We start from the raw sequence: 18,438 nt of genomic DNA, 5'->3' as shown, positions 1-18,438 counted from the left end.
TCAGAGTAGGAAAGCAGATTAGAAAATTTAAAATGGATCAAAATAGAAACTTTCTCTTTCATTTATTTTCTTTTTATCCCCTTTGCAGTAATACTTGTTTATTAGCTCCTAACAAATTATGTAATCTTTCAGATAGTTTATATCTGAACATTTCATCCAAATAGTAAAGTGAAACAAAAACAATGCCTTTTATGCTGACTTGTTCACCTTTTTGTAATAGAGATTTTGTCACATCTTGTTACGCATTCAACTCACAATTATTGAGCATCACTGCTCCTTGTTATAGAGAAGGCAGTCAGTGAGAAGGACAGACAAGAGAATTCATGCTGACAACAAGCAACAGATGTTTATACTGGATCTTCTAGGAGAAGCAGGATGGGGAGGGGAAAAAAATATAGGAAAACTTTTCCTAGAGAAGATGAGACCAGACTTGAATCTTGAAAAAGAAATAGGGTTTTAAACCATCAGACTAGCATAAATGCCTTCAAGGCAAAGGGTTAGCATATGTAAAGACAGGTATGCTGCTGTCTATGGCTACACACACACATTCCTTAGATTTGCTGGCAGTTCACTTGCATCTCAAAGAAATGGTTTTTTTTCTTCATTTCATGTGTGCAGAGAAGCTTTGCTGCCTTGTAGTTACACATGAAATGAGTCACCTTTCTCCAGAGCTCTTCATACTCAATCAGGAAGCACTAACTAGGCTTAGCTCTGGAATGCTGGATCAGGGATGCTCACCAGAGAACCATCTGCAGGCTGGGGCTGGGGAGGTGTCAAATTGGGCATGTGCAGCAGTAGTCCTTTATGAAGCAGAAGTGGTTTATATGAGTTCTGCAAGGATACTAGTGCTCCCTTCATTAATATGTGTGTTAGTCTGTTCTCATATTGCTATAAAGAACTACCTGAAACTGGGTAGTTTATAAAGAAAAAAGGTTAATTGGCTCACAGTTCCACAGGCTGTACAGGAGGCATGGCTGGGGTGGGGGGCCTCAGGAAAGTTACAATCATGACAGAAGGCGAAGGGGAAGCAAGCTTGTCATCACATGACAACAGGAGGAAGAGCAAAGAAGGAAACCCTACACATTTTTAAACAACCAGCTCTCGTGAGAACTCACTCACTATCATGAGAACGGCAAGGGGGACATCTGCCCTCATGATCCAATCACCTCCACCAGGTCCCTCCCCTAACACTGGGGATTACAATGCAACATGAAATTTGGGTGGGGACACACAGCCAAACCATATCAGTATGTTTCTGCATGCTTCCATAAAGATGGTGCTCAATACTCCCTTAGCAGAACCTAGTGAGAAGATGCTTGAGCAGGACTCACTTGATAAATCAACATCATTTCTATCTCCTTAAGCCTTTAAATTCTTTCCTGTACATTAAATCAAGTTATGGATCTCAACTTCATTTAATGTGACCACAAACTACTCCAGCTATATTTTTCTAAAAGAATTCTAATTTGCATGTTTGTAGTCTGTTCTAGAGAGTGAGTGAGGGCCTGACCCGTTGCTTTTCCTAAGCAATGGATGGATGGGAACTCCTACTCCCAGGTGGGGTCCTAAGTGCTCAATGCTCTTTAGGAGCAGTGCTGCCAAGAACAAAGGATGCCAGTGCCAGGTGTATTAGTCCTTTCTCACATTGCTCTAAAGAAATACCTGAGACTGGATAATTTATAAAGAAAATAAGTTTAATTGGCTCATCATTCTGCAGGCTGTACAGGAAGCACAATGCTGGCATTTGCTTGGCTTCTGGGGAGGCCTCAGAAAACTTACAATCATGGCAGAAGGTGAAGGGGGAGCAGGAACGTCTTACAGAGCAGGAGCAAGAGAGAGAGCAAGGGGGAGGTGCTATACACTTTTAAACAACAAGATCTCGTGAGTACTCACCATCATGAGTACAGTGCCGAGGGGATGGTGCTAAACCATTCATGAGAAATCCAGTCACCTCCCACCAGGCCCCACCTCCAACATTTGGGATTAAAATTCAACATGAGATTTGGGCAGAAACATAGATCCAAACCACATCTCCAGGCCCATCAACTAACTAAGCAAACACAGTCTTCCCAGCTACTCACACTAACATATGGAGTCCAGAATATCTGCCAAGAACACGTGTATCAATAAATTCAGCCCAATCTAGCAGTTTTCCTCCTTCTCTAATACCAATCAAATTCATTTTTACACACTTTACTAATGTTTCTACTGATAACTAGGAAGAATCTTTTTTTTTGTTTTTGTTTTTTGAGACAGGGTCTTGCTCTGTCACCCAGGCTGGAGTGCAGTGGCATGATCGTGGCTCACTGCAGCCTCAACCTCCTGGGCTCAGGCAATCCTCCTGCCTCAGCCTCCTGAGTAGCCGGAACCACAGGTGTGCACCACCACACCTGACTAATTTTTAAATTACATGTAGAGATGGGATCTCCCTTTGTTCCTCTGGCTTGTCTTTAATTTCTGGGCCCAAGCAATCTTCCCCCTTAGCCTTCCAAAGTGCTAGGATTATAGGCATGAGTCAATGCACCTGGCCAGGAAAAAATGTTGTATAAGCCTCCTTCCCCCAGTCAGATTTTGCATTCATCCCCCTTGGTGTGCAGGGATCTGACTGGGTCTGGAGGCAGCAAGAGGTTTTGGGTTTGCTTTGAGAATGACCTGCTCTTACAAGCTAATTGCCTCAATGAGAACATTACGAAGTCTTCCACAAGGGGAGGCTGATCCACTCAGGTGGGAAAAGAGCACTGGCTTCCAACAGCAAAAGGAAGATGATGTGGAATTTGAGGTTCCAGTTTCTCATCTGCATCACAATCCACCCAATGATTGCCGTTCCAATTCTTAGGGCCCTGCTCTTTTCCAATCAATGTCCTAACTTCCCAGTAAAATGCCTGGAAAGGCTGTGATATCAATTTGTGTTGTTCTTCAACAACCAGAAGGATAAAATTTGGGTCTAGAAGACAGAGAAATGGCTTTGCAGCGTGGGGCCTAGCCTGCTTGCCTTTCACGCTAAATCAGAACGCTAAATATGAAAGTTCCACTGACCTAGCAGGCATCCTTAGGACTCTGCACACAGGAAATCCCTGCCTAGGGACTTTCAGGTAAAGGACATTGAGTCATTTCCCCATCAGCACTTCCAAGGTTCCAGTCTCTCTAGGGCACTTTTCTAGTTCCATTTTAGGCCCCTTTCCCTGCTCTTATTACTCTCAAGAAAGTTTCTAGCTGGGCATGGTGGCATGCAGTTATAATCCCAGCTACTCAGGAGTCCGAGGTAGGAGGATCGCTTGAGCCCAGGAGTTTGAGGCTGCAGTGAGCCATGATCATGCCACTGCACTCCAGCCTGGGTGACAGAGCAAGACCCTGTCTCTTTTAAGAAAAAGTAAGAATGTGGTCGGGCACGGTGGCTCACGCCTGTAATCTCAGCACTTTGGGACGCTGAGGCAGGTGGATCATGAGGTCAGGAGATCGAGACCATCCTGGCTAACACAGTGAAACTCCGTCTCTACTAAAAATACAAAAAATTAGCCGGGCGTGGTGGCAGGTGCCTGTAGTCCCAGCTACTCAGGAGGCTGAGGCAGGAGAACGACGTGAACCTGGGAGGCGGAGCTTGCAGTGAGCGGAGATCCGCGCCACTGCACTCCAGCCTGGGCGACAGAGTGAGACTCCCTCTCAAAAAAAAAAAAAAAGAAAAGAAAAAGTAAGAATGTTTCTAGCTTTGAGCTCTCCTTTCTGGATCCTTCACCTCATTTATGTTCCCATTACCATTTTCTGTTTCCATTCTATGGGGAGTTATCTGGACAACCCCAAAGGGCCCCTCATCCCTCAGGGGATCTTCATGGGGCTTCCCTTGGAGATTTGCAATGAGTTTCCCTTAGAAACTCAGAGAAGTTCTGTAATCTTTTAAAAACACCTTTTAACATGTCAATTCATATTTTGTTTGATGTAGCACTTTCTTTTTTTTTTTTTTTTTTTTTTTTTGAGATACAGTGTTGCTTTGCTTTGTCGCCCAGGCTGGAGTGCAAGGGCACGATCTCGGCTCACTGCAAGCTCCGCCCCCTGGGTTCACGCCATTCTCCTGCCTCAGCCTCCCGAGTAGCTGGGACTACAGGCGCCCACCACCATGCCCGGCTACTTTGTTTTTTTGTATTTTTTAGTACAGATGGGGTTTCACTGTGTTAGCCAGGGTGGTCTCGATCTCCTGACCTCGTGATCCACCTGCCACGGCCTCCCAAAGTGCTGGGATTACAGGCGTGAGCCACCGCACCTGGCTTGATTTAGTACTTTCAAAGCCAGTATAAAGATCTGATCCTTTTTAGAAAGGTAGTAAAATGAAGAGACCCTATGCGAACAAATTAGACAGTGGGAAAGACATAATCATTGCTGTACTTATCCCTTTCAAAGGGGAAGTACAGAGTCAGAGAACAGGGGACAGAGAAAGGTTCCAAAACCGTCTGGTGTTTCAGAAAGCAGTACTGATGGCTTAGATGGGAGAAGCTAACTGCAGGCGGGACATTCACAGCCTAGAAACACCAAGGTGGTAATTCACACCTACATCATGAATAGCAGCTGAGTGTAGAGTAGAAACAGGCTGGGACAGGCTCGAGGTCAAGAGAACAAACAGATTTAGAAAAGCAGAGCTCAGTCAGTGTTGCCTGTGCAGGCTTACCTTAGTAGGAGTGTTTTGCTTGCAAAAGGAGAGTAAAAACAGGTTGTTCTCCAAACAGCTTGTTGCCAGTAAGACAGTGAGCGCTCCTCTCCCCTCGACTGCCTGGGCTCCCCAGCCAGCATCTCAGATGCAGCACGCGCTCTCGTGCCCAAGAGGATTCGTCAAGTCAGTGGTTGTCTGGAAACTTCACACCCTTTGATAATAACAGCTCATCTTTGAGTGTGCCGCACCTGCCTGCACGGTGCCGCCCCAGAGTCAGCCACAGGCCACGGGCCTGGCTGAGGTCACATAGGTGACGTTCCACCATTTCATTTCAGCTCATGCCACCACCAAGTGCTCTTTTCACGGCCCACATAGCGCCATATTCTTCACACTTCTGTGTTTTTTCTTAATGATTTTGCTGTTTAAAATGACCCCAAGCCCAGTACTGACGTACTGTCTAGCGTCCTAAGAGCAAGAGGCTGTGATGTGCCTCACAGAGAAATGTGCGTAAGATAGCTTTACTCAGGTGTGAGTTCCAGTGCTGTTGGCCATGGACTCAGTGTTAATGGGATCACCAATGTCTATTCAAAAAGGTGTCTTTAAACAGGAACATGCATAAGCAAGGTTATGTACTGATTGGTTGATGAAAATGTGACCAGAGGATCGCAGGAACCTAGCCCTGTATTTCTCCAGAAGCAAGGGTTCTATATCCACGAATTCAGTGTTCAGGTGACTTTATATAACTAACTGTGGCAAATCACGAGAATCAACTGCATCTGCCTCCATTTTGCTCCACAAAGAAGCAAAGTGACAAGGAGGGCACACAGAAAACAGCCAGCGCCCTCCAGTCGCACACAACCTGGTGTCCAGGGGCAGAGCGGCCTGTGCTACGCCTCATCCCAGCTACACTCAGATTTCCTTCCTGTTTCTGGTGATTCCTTACTGTTTTCTCTGGTTGTCCGGAATAAAGTCTTCTAAGTTGTTTTAATCAGATTCATTCCTACCTTGACAAAGAATTAGTGAAACATTTGAGATTGCTGACCTCCTAGTGGTCTTTAAATTTTTTTTTAAGGTGAATACACCTGTAGGCTCAGCATTTTGGGAGGCCAAGGAAGGGGGATTTCTTGAGTCCAGCAGTTTGAGACTAGCCTGGGCAACATAGCAAGACCTCACCTCTACCACAAAACAAAACAACAAAACATTTTGAGCCAAAAAAAAAAAGTCATTGTTTAAATTGACTCACACATACTATAACCCAGATTCCCAAATTTAAAAAAGACAATTCACATTTTTCATATGAGGTAGAGAAGGGGAATTAATATTTCATTCTCACACTGTACGGTCAATTGAACAATTTGCCTCTGTGGTCCTGTAGGTCCAGGTCTTCAGCTGAGGCCCCTGGCAGCCTGCAAACCTTCCAGCCACCAGGCTCTGAAGCAGCACAATCCACTGTCTGAGACTCCTGAACACTGCTCCTGTCAGCAACCCTGATGGTGGATGGTGTGATGCCAACACAAAATGGCTGTTTGTGGAAACACATTAGCTGCAATTACCAATTGTCACAGGTCTTTCTTTGAAAGGAATCTTTTTTCACAAAAATCCAACATTAACATCAGCCTCTCCTTGGTTTCCAACATGCTCAGGTTAACCACAGTGATCCCAACTTCTGTTTCATGTCACCTCTTGGCATACACACCCAAAATGTCGACTCCTATGGGAACGAACACAAAGCGAAGTGCGAGACCGTGGGAGGCGTTCATCGCAAGACGGCGGACTCCAATTTTGGCTGAATGTGTGGTGCAATTTGGAAATAATGCCTCCAATTCCCTTTTACTGCGTATGTCAGAACAATTTCCTGTTAACTAATATGATGTTCTCACTTTAGTTTTAGTACAAATATCTAGGAACAAATTCTTCAATTGAACAATCTGAGAAACAAATTGCTCAACTGATCCAAGATCTGTCATTGTCTCATTCTACAGATGAGGAAATCGCAGCTCAGAGAGACGAAGGAGATTGGGAGACAGGGGTCTTACTCTACGAGTGCCACAGCCTTCCAACACGAGACTTCAGCACCAAAACAGGGCCCAGCGTGGCCAGGCATGGCAGAGCGAAAACCAGGCTCCTGACAAACTCACACACAAACTGGAGGAGGGATTTGGAGGGGCAGTTAAGACCCAAACTCCAATTTCAGCAGTCTGTATCACAGTTTTACAATCTCATCTTTGACCTTTTTCTTCCTTCATATCTAATTTATCTTCATTTTCTGGGTTTTGTACAAGTTCTCAGCCATCATTAAATCACATTACAACTTCACCTACCACGTCTTCTCTCCTTCCTTCCTCCTTCGAGATACTCTCTTCCCTTCCTGTCATATAGACTTCTGACACCATGAAACTCTTCCCAAGTTGCCCACTGTGATTAAAATAACTTTTAACTCCTTGGACACTATCTCTCTGCTGCTCACTTTTTGCTGTTCTCTTCCAGGAAGTGCTGGTTCCAAGCACCAAAAACAAACTCACATTCAGAAGTAAATTTTGTTCATTAATATACAAGGACACTCTTCCATTTGAGTTTGTTTTCTAAAAGACCACATAAGACCTGCTTTCTGAATTGTTTAAGGGGAAGGTTTACAACTGCATTTTAAAATAAAATAAAATGAGGCTCACACTGAGAACTCACACTCTGAGGCTCCGCTGGGTAGGCGGCTCCCGCACGGCAGGAATGCGTTCAACACACACAGGCCACGCACGGCCACAGCTGCATTTGTGTTCATCGTCCACAGAATGCACTGCCAACAAAGATGAACGTGAAATGAGGGCCGGGAACTTTTGAAGCTAGTAATTCACAAAAATTCAAACTATATATTTTGCATGGAAAACAAGGCAAAACTGTATAATACCTAATTCAGAACTTTTCCCTTATCATAATTGTCATATTTTTAATAAATTTTACTCCTTTTCCTAAAAAAGCAGAATGCTTGCCATTTTTCAAACACGCACTTCACTTTTAAGATAGAAACAGCTTCCCCGTACCTCTCTCCACCCTCATGTATTTTATGCGCAGCCTCATTTGTGTGATGCAATGTGAGGTTTCTCTTATGTGGACTCTCACTTCTTTTCACTTCCTCAGTGATTTTCTCCTATCCTTCTCTTTGGTTTTACTGTTCTTTAATGCTAAGTTATAAAGTTAGAAGCAAAAGTGTTGTCTGGCCTTGCCCTGGTACACTGCTAGTGCTCACCAATAAGTATAAACCGACTCCGTTTTCTCCGTGTGTGGTTTTGGGTCAGGGCTACTCTTTACCCATTCTGGGATCAGCTGTCCCTTGATAGCTGCCTGAGGGGCTGGGGAACACTCTGAAGGGTGTGGTGCAAAGAGCAGCCCACGGTTGAGAATGAATCCCTATTTCTGTGTCAGCTCTGATACCTGCTGGGCCAGCGGACCACATCAGACCAAAATCATGGGCTTTCTTCCTCTCTCCAGCTAAGTAAATGATAACCATGCATCCAAGTGTCCACTTAAAAACCCCAGAGCCTTGCTCTCGCTGTTGAAAGAGCTGATTGTGCTCTTGGGCATTAGCTGCCTTCACTCTCAAGGTACAGAGGAAATCGGTGAGGCCAGCCTTGGAAGACCCCCTGGTGGGGTGCAGTGTGGGTGCCTTCCTCTCGGCTCAGCCCCTCCTTCCTTCCTTCTCCACTTCGCCAACTCTTTCACAGCCAGCAAGGGCCCCTGTACTCAATTTCTTTGTCCTGTCCTAGTAAGTCCACTGTTCAACAACTCCATTGTTTTTATTTTCTGGTGTTCTACATCCTGTTTTTACTGTTCTGTGGCAGATCCCCAAAGTAGAACATAATTGCAAGTACTCGGTGGTGCAAAAGAGCAGTTAGTGCCTAAGTACAGATGGGAAACACGATTCTTTCGTTTTAAGTAAAAACTTAAACATTGCTCAGGTCCTACAAGCATCGAGACTCTAGGTCTGAGTAGCGGAGTGCCCCTCCCGTGGGCTCACAAGGACCCCTGAGCTCCCGCCCTGCGGTGATCAAGATATGGAACCGGAGCCACAGTTGGATCACGAGACGTCCCTTTTCTAGAGCCTTTCCCGGCCCTTTACAGGCAGGATCCAGCAGCAAAAAGATGATTGGAATTTCTCAAAGGTCAATGGTCTGCACAGTTGAGGATTGTGTGGTTCTCTTGGTTCCCTTGGTGTCTAGAGGAGGCCGGGGCCCTTAGATGACCTTTCAGCTCCTCACACAGGACCAGCATGAGGGGCCCCCAGGCCTCTGAGGACGCCAACCCAGCGCCCTGGAAGAAGCCCTTGTCTCCTCGTCTTTACAGGTCTTTCCCCAACAGCCGAGGGTGCCGTGTACGTGATGTGAGCTGCTCTGAGCCCAGGCTGCACCATCGTCTGCCACACCGTGTGGAATGAGTGGGAGGTGCAGCTACGGTGGTGGTCCAGCTCCCACCACGGGCTCTTGGCATCCGGGAGCTCGCCCTTGGCTGAATTCTTCATGATGGGGTCGGCAGCCGGTAGGTGATGGTGCCCTGCATAGAGACGCTGAAGCCCTGGGGCCCTGGAGCCCATCAGACTTGGTGACCTTCACCAGGCAGTGTCCCAGGCCTCAGAACTCGGCTCTGTGCCCAACTTCCCAACATCGGCTGCCAGGCGGGTCTGGCGAAATCCAGGGGGTACAGGAAGCAAAGGAATGTGGCACCGGCCACCGGAGGCCAGGCTGCCCACCAGGTACCTCCAGAGCCGCGTGTGCCTGTCCATGCCCCCAGGGAACAGCTCACAAGTGAGCCAGTGAAAGAATCCTTGATCCCTAGTAACCAAGAACCAGGGACATCCAGGCCACTCAAAGGAAGCACAAAGCCCCGGGAACACCATGCCAGAAAAATCAGGAAAATCTCCCCTCATGACAAAAGGAGAAGGTCTGAGGTCGCCAGGAAAAACCATGAAAATCAACGAAAAGCTAAACATTTCAGGCTTTTTGTTTGTTTTTTAGAGACAGGGTTGTTGTCGCCCAGGCCAGAGTGCAGTGGCGCAATCACAGCTCACTGCTGCCTCGAACTCTGGGACTCAAGCAATTCTCCTGCCTCAGCCTCCCAAATAGCTGGGACTATAGGCACCTGCCACCAGGCCCAGCTAATTTTTTTTTTTTTTTTTGGAGATTGGGTTTTACTATGTTGCCTCGGCTGGTGGCCAACTCCTGACCTCAAGCAATCCTCTGCCTCAGCCTCCCAAAGTGCTCGGATTACAGGCATGAGCCACCACACCAGGCCCTTCAGTTTTCTTTAAGAGGTATATTCCAAATAAACATATTAGAATATTTCAAAAGTAATGGTTTGTGTCAAAATCATTTTTCGTTTTTTCAGAACACATTCTATAAGCAATAAAAAGACAAATGCCGCTATGGTCCGAATGTCTCCCCAAATTCATGTGTTGAAACATGATTGGCAATGTGATAGTATTAAGAGGTGGGGCCCTTAGGGGTGACTGAGTCACAAGGGCAGAGCCTTCAGGAATGGGATTTGTGACTTTATGAAAGGGCTGGCGGGAACTAGGCAGGCCCTATTTCCCTTCCACCTTCCACCATGTGAGGACACAGCGTCCCTTCCCCACGAAGGACACAGCAACAAGGGGCCATCTTGGAGGCAGAGAGCAGCCCTCCCCAGACCTCAGAGCTGCAGGGCCCTGATCTTGGTCTTCCAGCCTCCAGAACTGTGAGAAATAAATTGATGTTGTTTATAAATTATCCAGTCTTAGATATTTTATTATAACAGCATAAACAGACCGAGACAGAAGCCCAAGTATGATCAACTCAACCTTGGAGTCCTTTCTATTGACATTCTTACTACCAAGCTTTCACATGTAAAGTCACAGTCACATGAAGGCCAGGCTGCAGGACCGAGGAAGACAGGGAGGAGCCTCCAGAGCAGTGGGCCCCAGACTCTTTGGCACCAGAGATGGGTTTTGTGGAAGACAATTTTTCCACCGACAGCAGGGGCAGGGGGACGGTTTTGGGGTGATTCAAGTGCATTACATTTATTGTACACTTTATTTCTTTATTACATTATAATATATAATAAAATAATTATACAACTCACCATTACGTAGAATCAGTGGGACCCGTGAACTTGTTTTCCTGAAACTAGATGGTCCCATCTTGGGGTGATGGGAGACAGTGACAGATCATCAAGCATTAGATTCTCATAAGGAGTGTGCAACCTAGATCCTCGCAGGCACAGTACACGATAGGATTCGTGCTCCTCTGAGAATCTACTGCACCACAGATATGACAGGAGGCAGAGCTCAGGCAGTATCACCAGCGAAGGGGAGTGGCTGTAAATACAGAGGAAGCTTTGCTCACTCTCCCGCTGCTCACCTCCTGCTGTGCAGCCCGGTTCCTAAGAGGCCATGGACAGGTAGCTGTCCTCAGTTAGGGACCCCTGCTGTAGAGCATTCCATCAGAAAAGGAGGGAGGCAGCCGCTGCTCGACAAAGCAGAGGAGGAGCGCAGTGCTCTGAGACCCCGTGCTCTGGGACCCTGGGCTCTGGGACCCTGGGCTCTGGGACCCTGGGCTCTGGGACCCTGTGCTCTGGGACTCTGTGCTCTGGGACCCTGTGCTCTGGGACCCTGTGCTCTGGGACTCTGTGCTCTGGGACCCTGGGCTCTGGGACTCTGTGCTCTGGGACTCTGTGCTCTGGGACCCTGTGCTCTGGGACCCTGTGCTCTGGGACTGTGTGCTCTGGGACCCTGTGCTCTGGGACCCTGGGCTCTGGGACCCTGGGCTCTGGGACCCTGTGCTCTGGGACCCTGGGTTCTGGGACCCTGGGCTCTGGGACTCTGTGCTCTGGGACCCTGTGCTCTGGGACCCTGTGCTCTGGGACTCTGTGCTCTGGGACTCTGGAATCACACACAGCAGAGTGGACCCAGAACTGAGGACATAGCACAGCACACAGGCCCGACTGACAACGGCCTGACTCACAATGGGTTAACTTTATGAGAGCGTGAAAGCCATCTGCATTCAGTAATGCCTGAATAGACACCATCATAAGTGGAGGAGCATCTGTGTAGTTCAAAGACGTTTCCACTCAGGAATGCTAACCAAAAGCTGTGGTAGGCTGCAGTGCGTTACTGGGAGATACTCATGACAATGTCCTTGTTTACACAGAGTCTACATCACAAAACGCCTAATTTTAGTGATACTCTCCCCAAACAGTCAGACACAAAACTTCCACACATACTTACTTCATTCCAGTAATGATCTTAATGAACAAGTTTTCACTGAGAAATATCAGAGCACAGCCCTCACGTAATGCTCACTTGGGAATCCCTAGGCAACGCTCCACATTTGGGACTACTTCAAAATAAAGAACACCTATGTACAAAATCCCCCACACTTCTGTGACAACAGACATCAGCCTCCAATGCCGAGAAAATTACATGAGCTACCGTTTCCCTTTCAGCCCATCTTAAAGGAGACAGGAGCTGTGTATTCCCGTCAGCAGCAGCTCCAGGCTGGGAGCCACGGCTCACTCCTGTAGTCCCAGTGCTTTGGGAGGCCGAAGTGGGAGGATCACTTGAGGCCAGGAGTTGGAGACCAGCCTGGGCAACACAGCAAGACCCCATTTCTTTAAAAAAAAAAAAAAAAAAAGTTGGCCAGGCATGGTGGTGCGCACCTGTAGTCCCAGCTACTTGGGAGGCTGAGGTGAGAGGACTAATTGAGCCCAGGAGGTCAAAGCTGCAGTGAGCCATGATTGCACCACTGCACTTCAACCCGGGCGACAGAGCCAGACGCTGTCTTGAACAACAACGAAAGTACCAGCTCCAATCCCTGTCTTGGGTTTTTTCCCATTTTACTCTGAGAGACTAGCTGGCAGCAATGGTGATCCCACAGCACCCTGGCCATCCCTGCTGGCACCCAGGTCCTCCTGGACAGGTCCACAGGATCTTTCTCATGTGCACAGAGCCTCACTCGTGCCAAAGGTGAGGCACACAGGCCCCAGGCTCTCCTTACACTCGGAAACTAGCCAGCTTCAGGGCCACTTGGGATTACTTTCTGTACAAAGAAAGGGTGGCTATGATGTAAGGCTACTCCCAGCCCTGAAAGTTAGTTTCAACTTTGGGGAGGCAGTATTTAATGTGTTTCGAAACCTTAAAGCCAGTCCACAAAAAGATCCAACTGGATCCATAAATGGGACATCTGTCATTGGATCACAAACTTCTTAACAGCCCAGAGTCTGCAGAACATCCCTCGAATCTGTCGGCAAGCAGAATAGTACTCAGGGTAGGTGAGCAGGGTCTTGCCGCTGGGCGCCGGCCTGCAGGTTTGCACAGTGGTGTAGGCAGCACAGCAGCCAGGGCAGCACAGCGAGCCCTCCCGGGTGCAACCAGCAGGTGTGCACGTGAGCCCTCCCGGGTGCGACCAGCAGGTGTGCACGGTGAACTCTCCCGGGGGTGACCAGCAGCTGTGCACAGGGAACCCTCCTGGGGGCAACCAGCAGCTGTGCACAGGGAACCCTCCTGGGGGCGACCAGCAGCTGTGCACAGGAAACCCTCCTGGGGGCGACCAGCAGGTGTGCACAGTGAGCCCTCCCTGGGTGGGTGGGGGGCGACCAGCAGCTGTGCACAGGGAACCCTCCTGGGGGTGACCAGCAGCTGTGCACAGGGAACCCTCCCAGGGGCGACCAGCAGGTGTGCACAGTGGCCCAGGCAGCACCGTGCACCCTCCTGGGAGTGACCACCTGAGGCTGGTGTCGCAGCGATGAACACAAATGCAGGCTTCGTCCATGACCGGCTGCCCCCTCACCTCAAGATCAAAGCTGCAAACCCTGGATCCATCTACGGTGGTGCTGTTGTTGGTGATATATTCAGAGCTTTCAGTCCAGACTTCTTGCTTTCCCATGTAAATATAAGGCTTTGTATTGTAATACCTTGGGTATCCCAAGGTTTAGTCTTGTGAAATTCTACCTTCTCTAGAGCTGTCCTTTTGAAGTATTTGAGTTATAAGAAAAAAGACAACAAAGTTTATATATTTAACACAATAGTGGGTTTAGCACAATGTGATGCCAATAGAGAAACATTATACAGCAACTCTCTTTACTCCAATATCTAACATGAAAAATATACTTTGTGTCAGCCAATATTCCACAGATATTCTGAGCACAACTACAAAAATAACTTGATTAGAAGTCCGTGTCTTGCCAACTAATTTTTCACTGAACACAAAATGGGGGCCTTCCAAAAAGAAAATTTGGTTTCCAAATAGGACATTTCTTTTTTAAAATTAATTAATTTGTTTATTTTTATTTATTTATTTTTTTGAGACAGAGTCTCACTCTGTTACCCAGGCTAGAGTGCAGTGGCATGATCTTGGCTCACTGCAACCTCCGCCTCCCGGGTTCAAACAATTCTCCTGCCTCAGCCTCCTGAGTAGCTGGGATTACAGGCACCCACCACCACGCCTGGCTAATTTTTATATTTTTAGTAGAGACGGGGTTTCACCGTGTTGGTCAGGCTGGTCTCGAACCCCTGACCTCGTGATCTGCCCACCTCAGCCTCCCACAGTGCTGGGATTTCAGACGTGAGCCACCACGCCGGACCTAAAAATAGGACATTTCTTTAGAGGTTTCAATAATTTTACATTATCATGGGTTCACAGAAAAACTATTCCAAATTATCTAATGTACTGCTATATTTTATGATACTCTTGATAATTTTTTAAAAAGTCATCTTAAGATGTTTATTTCTATAGAAGTATTTTGCTCACTTCTAGTTACTATTTATTCCATGTTGAGTTTTATTTTATACAATCATCCATTTTCCTTTATCAAACCATTCCCAAGCAAAATCAAAGAAAAACCCAGCGTAGGCTTAAGTCAAACCAAGCTGTTAAGGCAAAGAGTCGATATACGAATAGTCCAAAGTACTCACTAAAAATTATGCGAAGCCATTCTAAAAATACAATGAGTGCAAATCCCATTGTTATTCACATTCTTGAGAAAAATAACTGGTGAACTTCAATGATCAGGTCTTCATCCACCTTGAAAGAGAAAAAGAGAAAGGAATTTACCCATGGTATTTACAAATGCCACCCTAACCTAGCATTCAAAATAAAAGAGACAGGCTGGGTGCGGTGGCTCACGCCTGTAATCCCAGCACTTTGAGAGGCTGAGGCGGATGGATTGCTTAAAGCCAGGAATGGAAGATCAGCCTGGGCAACACAGAGAGACCCTGCCTCTAATAAAAACAATAGTTATAAAAATAAAAATGAAAATAAAATAAAAGAGGTATGACCAGAATGCTGTTTGGCCCCCTTACAGATTTTTCATTCCATTTACGTTTTCTTTGCAATTTGAGAATAGAAGGATCTGCCCATTTAAGAAAAACATGCCATTCTGATGTTTAAAAGGCTCTGAAAGAAATCTCCTGTACTGGGTCTATCTAGCTTAGCGGGACACAACTAAGTTCATACTGGGCATGCAGAGAATTCAGCCCTTAGTAGATATTCGCTCTTATTAATATTATTATTCCAGCCCTGATTCTCTGAAGTTACAGAGTATTCATATTGATTTTAATATTTTAGAATTTTGTTTAAAAGGCTCATCTTCACAATACTGCTTTGGTTACAACCGTGACTTTTCCTCATTCCCAGTGTTCCCGCAGAGAATAGTGTGCAGGGTAGGTCCCCACAAGGGTACGGCTGGGTCAAAGGGCGAATGTGTTTGGGATTCCAGCAGACACCGAGGGCCACTCCCCTAGGGAGGGCACCCCACCCGCCAGCAATGCAGAAGGGCATGTCACAACAATGCTGCTTTCAAACATGTTATTTGTCACCTCTCCAATAGCAGACAAATAACTCCTTTTCCTTTGCTTTCACTGTGTACCTTTCTGGAGCCCTTGCTAGTTAGGACCACGTCCAGTACTTGCACCCTGGGGTTCATGAGCTCCCCGTCCTAACTGAGCCTCATTCTGAGCTGCCGGCGAGGCTGCCAAAAATTTCAAACAGAAGAGAGGATTTCGGTTGGTGCCAGAGAAACAGGAGCGGCTGCTCATTCCACAGATCCAGGGCAGGGCCATCCCAACAGGCACCAGTGAACCCGGAGGGTAAATCTGACTTGGCCAAGGGCATGGGGATTAGAGCCTAATGCAGTAAGACAGTGGCCACTTCTGTGATCGAGAAGCATCAGGGAGAATGATGCTAATAACTAAGAAAATGAAAGAAAAGCAGGGATTAGAAACTATATTTGCCACATGTAACTTTTATAGTGATGCTACATCCACATTTCAACGTCTCACCCTCATTCTACCAGGAGCCGTACTGAGGACGGAGTTCTTGGGAGATAGAATAATATGGTGGATTTTTTGGAATGGCATATTCTAATAAGAGGAGGAAAATATTTAAATTTTTGAGTTTTAATTAAATGAATATGTATTTAATTTAATAACTAATGCCTAAGACTGCACACCTGTCAGATCTACTTACTCTCCTCAATATGGAATCTTTTTTACATTATAAAAACAGTACCTTTCTTGAAAAATTCACACTACATATAAGTATATAAGGTAGCACCTGAACCTCCTCAATCCTACAACCTCCATAATCTCATCCTCAGGGAGGGTTCTGTGCTCCTCCTAGACCTTTGTATGTGCAACAAAAACAGCCAAAGCCCAACAGGTACATCTCAGCTGGGCCCTCCAGGCCTGTCCGTTTGCCAATGGGTGCATCTGAGCTGAGACCCCTCCAGGCCTGTCCGTTTGCCAATGGGCGCATCTCAGCTGGGCACCTCCAGGCCTGTCCGTTTGCCAATGGGTGCATCTGAGCTGAGACCCCTCCAGGCCTGTCCGTTTGCCAACGGGCGCATCTGAGCTGGGCCCTCCAGGCCTGTCCGTTTGCCAACGGGCGCATCTGAGCTGGGCCCTCCAGGCCTGTCCGTTTGCCAACGGGCGCATCTGAGCTGGCCCCCTCCAGGCCTGTCCGTTTGCCAATGGGTGCATCTGAGCTGAGACCCCTCCAGGCCTGTCCGTTTGCCAACAGGCGCATCTCAGCTGGGCCCTCCAGGCCTGTCCATTTGCCAACGGGCGCATCTCAGCTGGGCACCTCCAGGCCTGTCCGTTTGCCAACGGGCGCATCTGAGCTGGGCCCTCCAGGCCTGTCCGTTTGCCAACGGGCGCATCTGAGCTGGGCCCTCCAGGCCTGTCCATTTGCTCTTACCCTTTGGAGACTACATTGCCATCCCCAGTTCACAGAGGAACGGACCCCCATCCACCCAGCTTTCACCTCTAGGTAGATTTTGACCCACTTAACTGTAGCATATTTAAGTTGTGCAATAGAAGAAAACAGAGAAGCTGTTATACTTCTCTTCCAAGATATCCAGGGTTCTTATTTCCAGATCCTATACTACACTAAGTCAAGAGTTCAAAAAAAACAATAAAAGGGAAGTATTTCTCATTATAAGATTATGTTTATATAATAGTCTTTAAATGGTCGACTTTCAGAATTGCAGCAAGAACAGAACTGGACACCCAACAGGTCTTGTTTGTTCCCACACAATTGCCAAGCTTGAAGGACGGCCCTGGAGGGGGGCTGCCTACCTTGGTGGGCCTCATAATCTTCCAGGCATACTGGTCTGCAGGCCCCTGAGCAGGACCTCTGGGGCCCCCACTCCAGGTCATCGTCTTGCCCTGGCCGCCCTTCTCAGCTCAACTCTCCCCTTCCTGCCATGCTTGCCAGCTCCAGGGATGGTGTCCTCTGCAGCCCCCAACTCCTCCCATCTCCCCTTTCTCCAGGCCCCAGCCCTTCCACTCCCGGGAACACCTCCTTGTCTTTTCACTGGCCACTTTCTGCATGGCGTGGAACCTCAGCAGACAGCCTTCGGCGCCCCACACGCTCACCGTGTGCAGTTTCTGCTTCTGTCCTGCTCTGAGCCCCCAACTGAGTTCTGGGGCAGGAACGTGTGCGCACCCAGGCCCCAGCACCTCCTCACCCAGGCCTGGGCAGGTGAGCAGCCCCAACAGGTGTTGTGATTCTCAATCACAGCTGCAGCCTTCAGTGCCTACGCCTCTCTGTCTTCTCTCCATTTTCCAAAACTATAGAGGACCATCAGAAAACATCCAAAAACAAAAAGATCAACTAAAGCTCTCTCCCAACACTTCCCAGCCTTACCTGGGTGCTTTCTTCGAGGCAAAGGTCCTATACCGGCCTCTCCTCCCTCCAACACCTTCCTCTGCCTGCCTGTAGGGCTCTTAGCCTCACACCCTAAATTCACACGCAAAGCTTAGTTCCCTTCGAGCCACCTCGTGTTCTCCCTGCCATCAGCTCTGCATATCTTGACTAATCGCCAGGAGCTGCTGAGATTTGTGAATTAATTCATTAAGAAGCTAAGTCCCTGTAGCTGCTCCCTATCTCTAAAAACACAGCCTCAGCTCTCATGTCCCTTGGGGAGCAATTTGCCCAGACTACAGCAGGGAAGCATAAAGTTGTGCAAGCAATGAAGAAACTCTCCCTGCTGAGAAAGCCCAGCTTGAGGGGAGCTTCAGCACCACAGGCAGGACAGGAATCAACAGCAGAACCCTCCTCGCCTTGCAAGAGATGGAGCGGAGAGAAGAGAACCCAGACGGCATGCACCCCTCATCTCCTCAGCACCCACAGACACATCCTCAGGGCCCTCAAACCTCTTGTGGGTCCAGGGATGGCCCCACCCCATTCACTCCCATCTCCAGGACCTTCTTCACCAAGGCTCACAGTTGGATGCTGCCCTGGAGATATGGTTAATTTTAAACACATCACTGTATTAGA

At 47.7% G+C, this 18,438-nt stretch overlaps 1 long non-coding RNA gene across 1 annotated transcript; it reads right to left on the bottom strand.

The window, feature by feature from the left end:
• Positions 1-5,831: 5,831 nt before the first annotated feature.
• Positions 5,832-17,595, bottom strand: LOC129018983 (uncharacterized). Its single transcript, XR_008495470.2, has 4 exons — positions 17,535-17,595; positions 14,574-14,682; positions 7,309-7,430; positions 5,832-6,350 (listed from the first exon to the last, which is right to left on the bottom strand). It is a non-coding gene; the product is annotated as an uncharacterized LOC129018983 (long non-coding RNA).
• Positions 17,596-18,438: the final 843 nt, after the last annotated feature.

This window comes from Pongo pygmaeus, chromosome 17 (genome assembly GCF_028885625.2).
Source record: "Pongo pygmaeus isolate AG05252 chromosome 17, NHGRI_mPonPyg2-v2.0_pri, whole genome shotgun sequence".
Classification (NCBI taxonomy): Eukaryota; Metazoa; Chordata; class Mammalia; order Primates; family Hominidae; genus Pongo; species Pongo pygmaeus.
The sequence above is the reverse complement of the archived record's forward strand: the minus strand, read 5'-3'. Positions and strand labels throughout refer to the sequence as shown.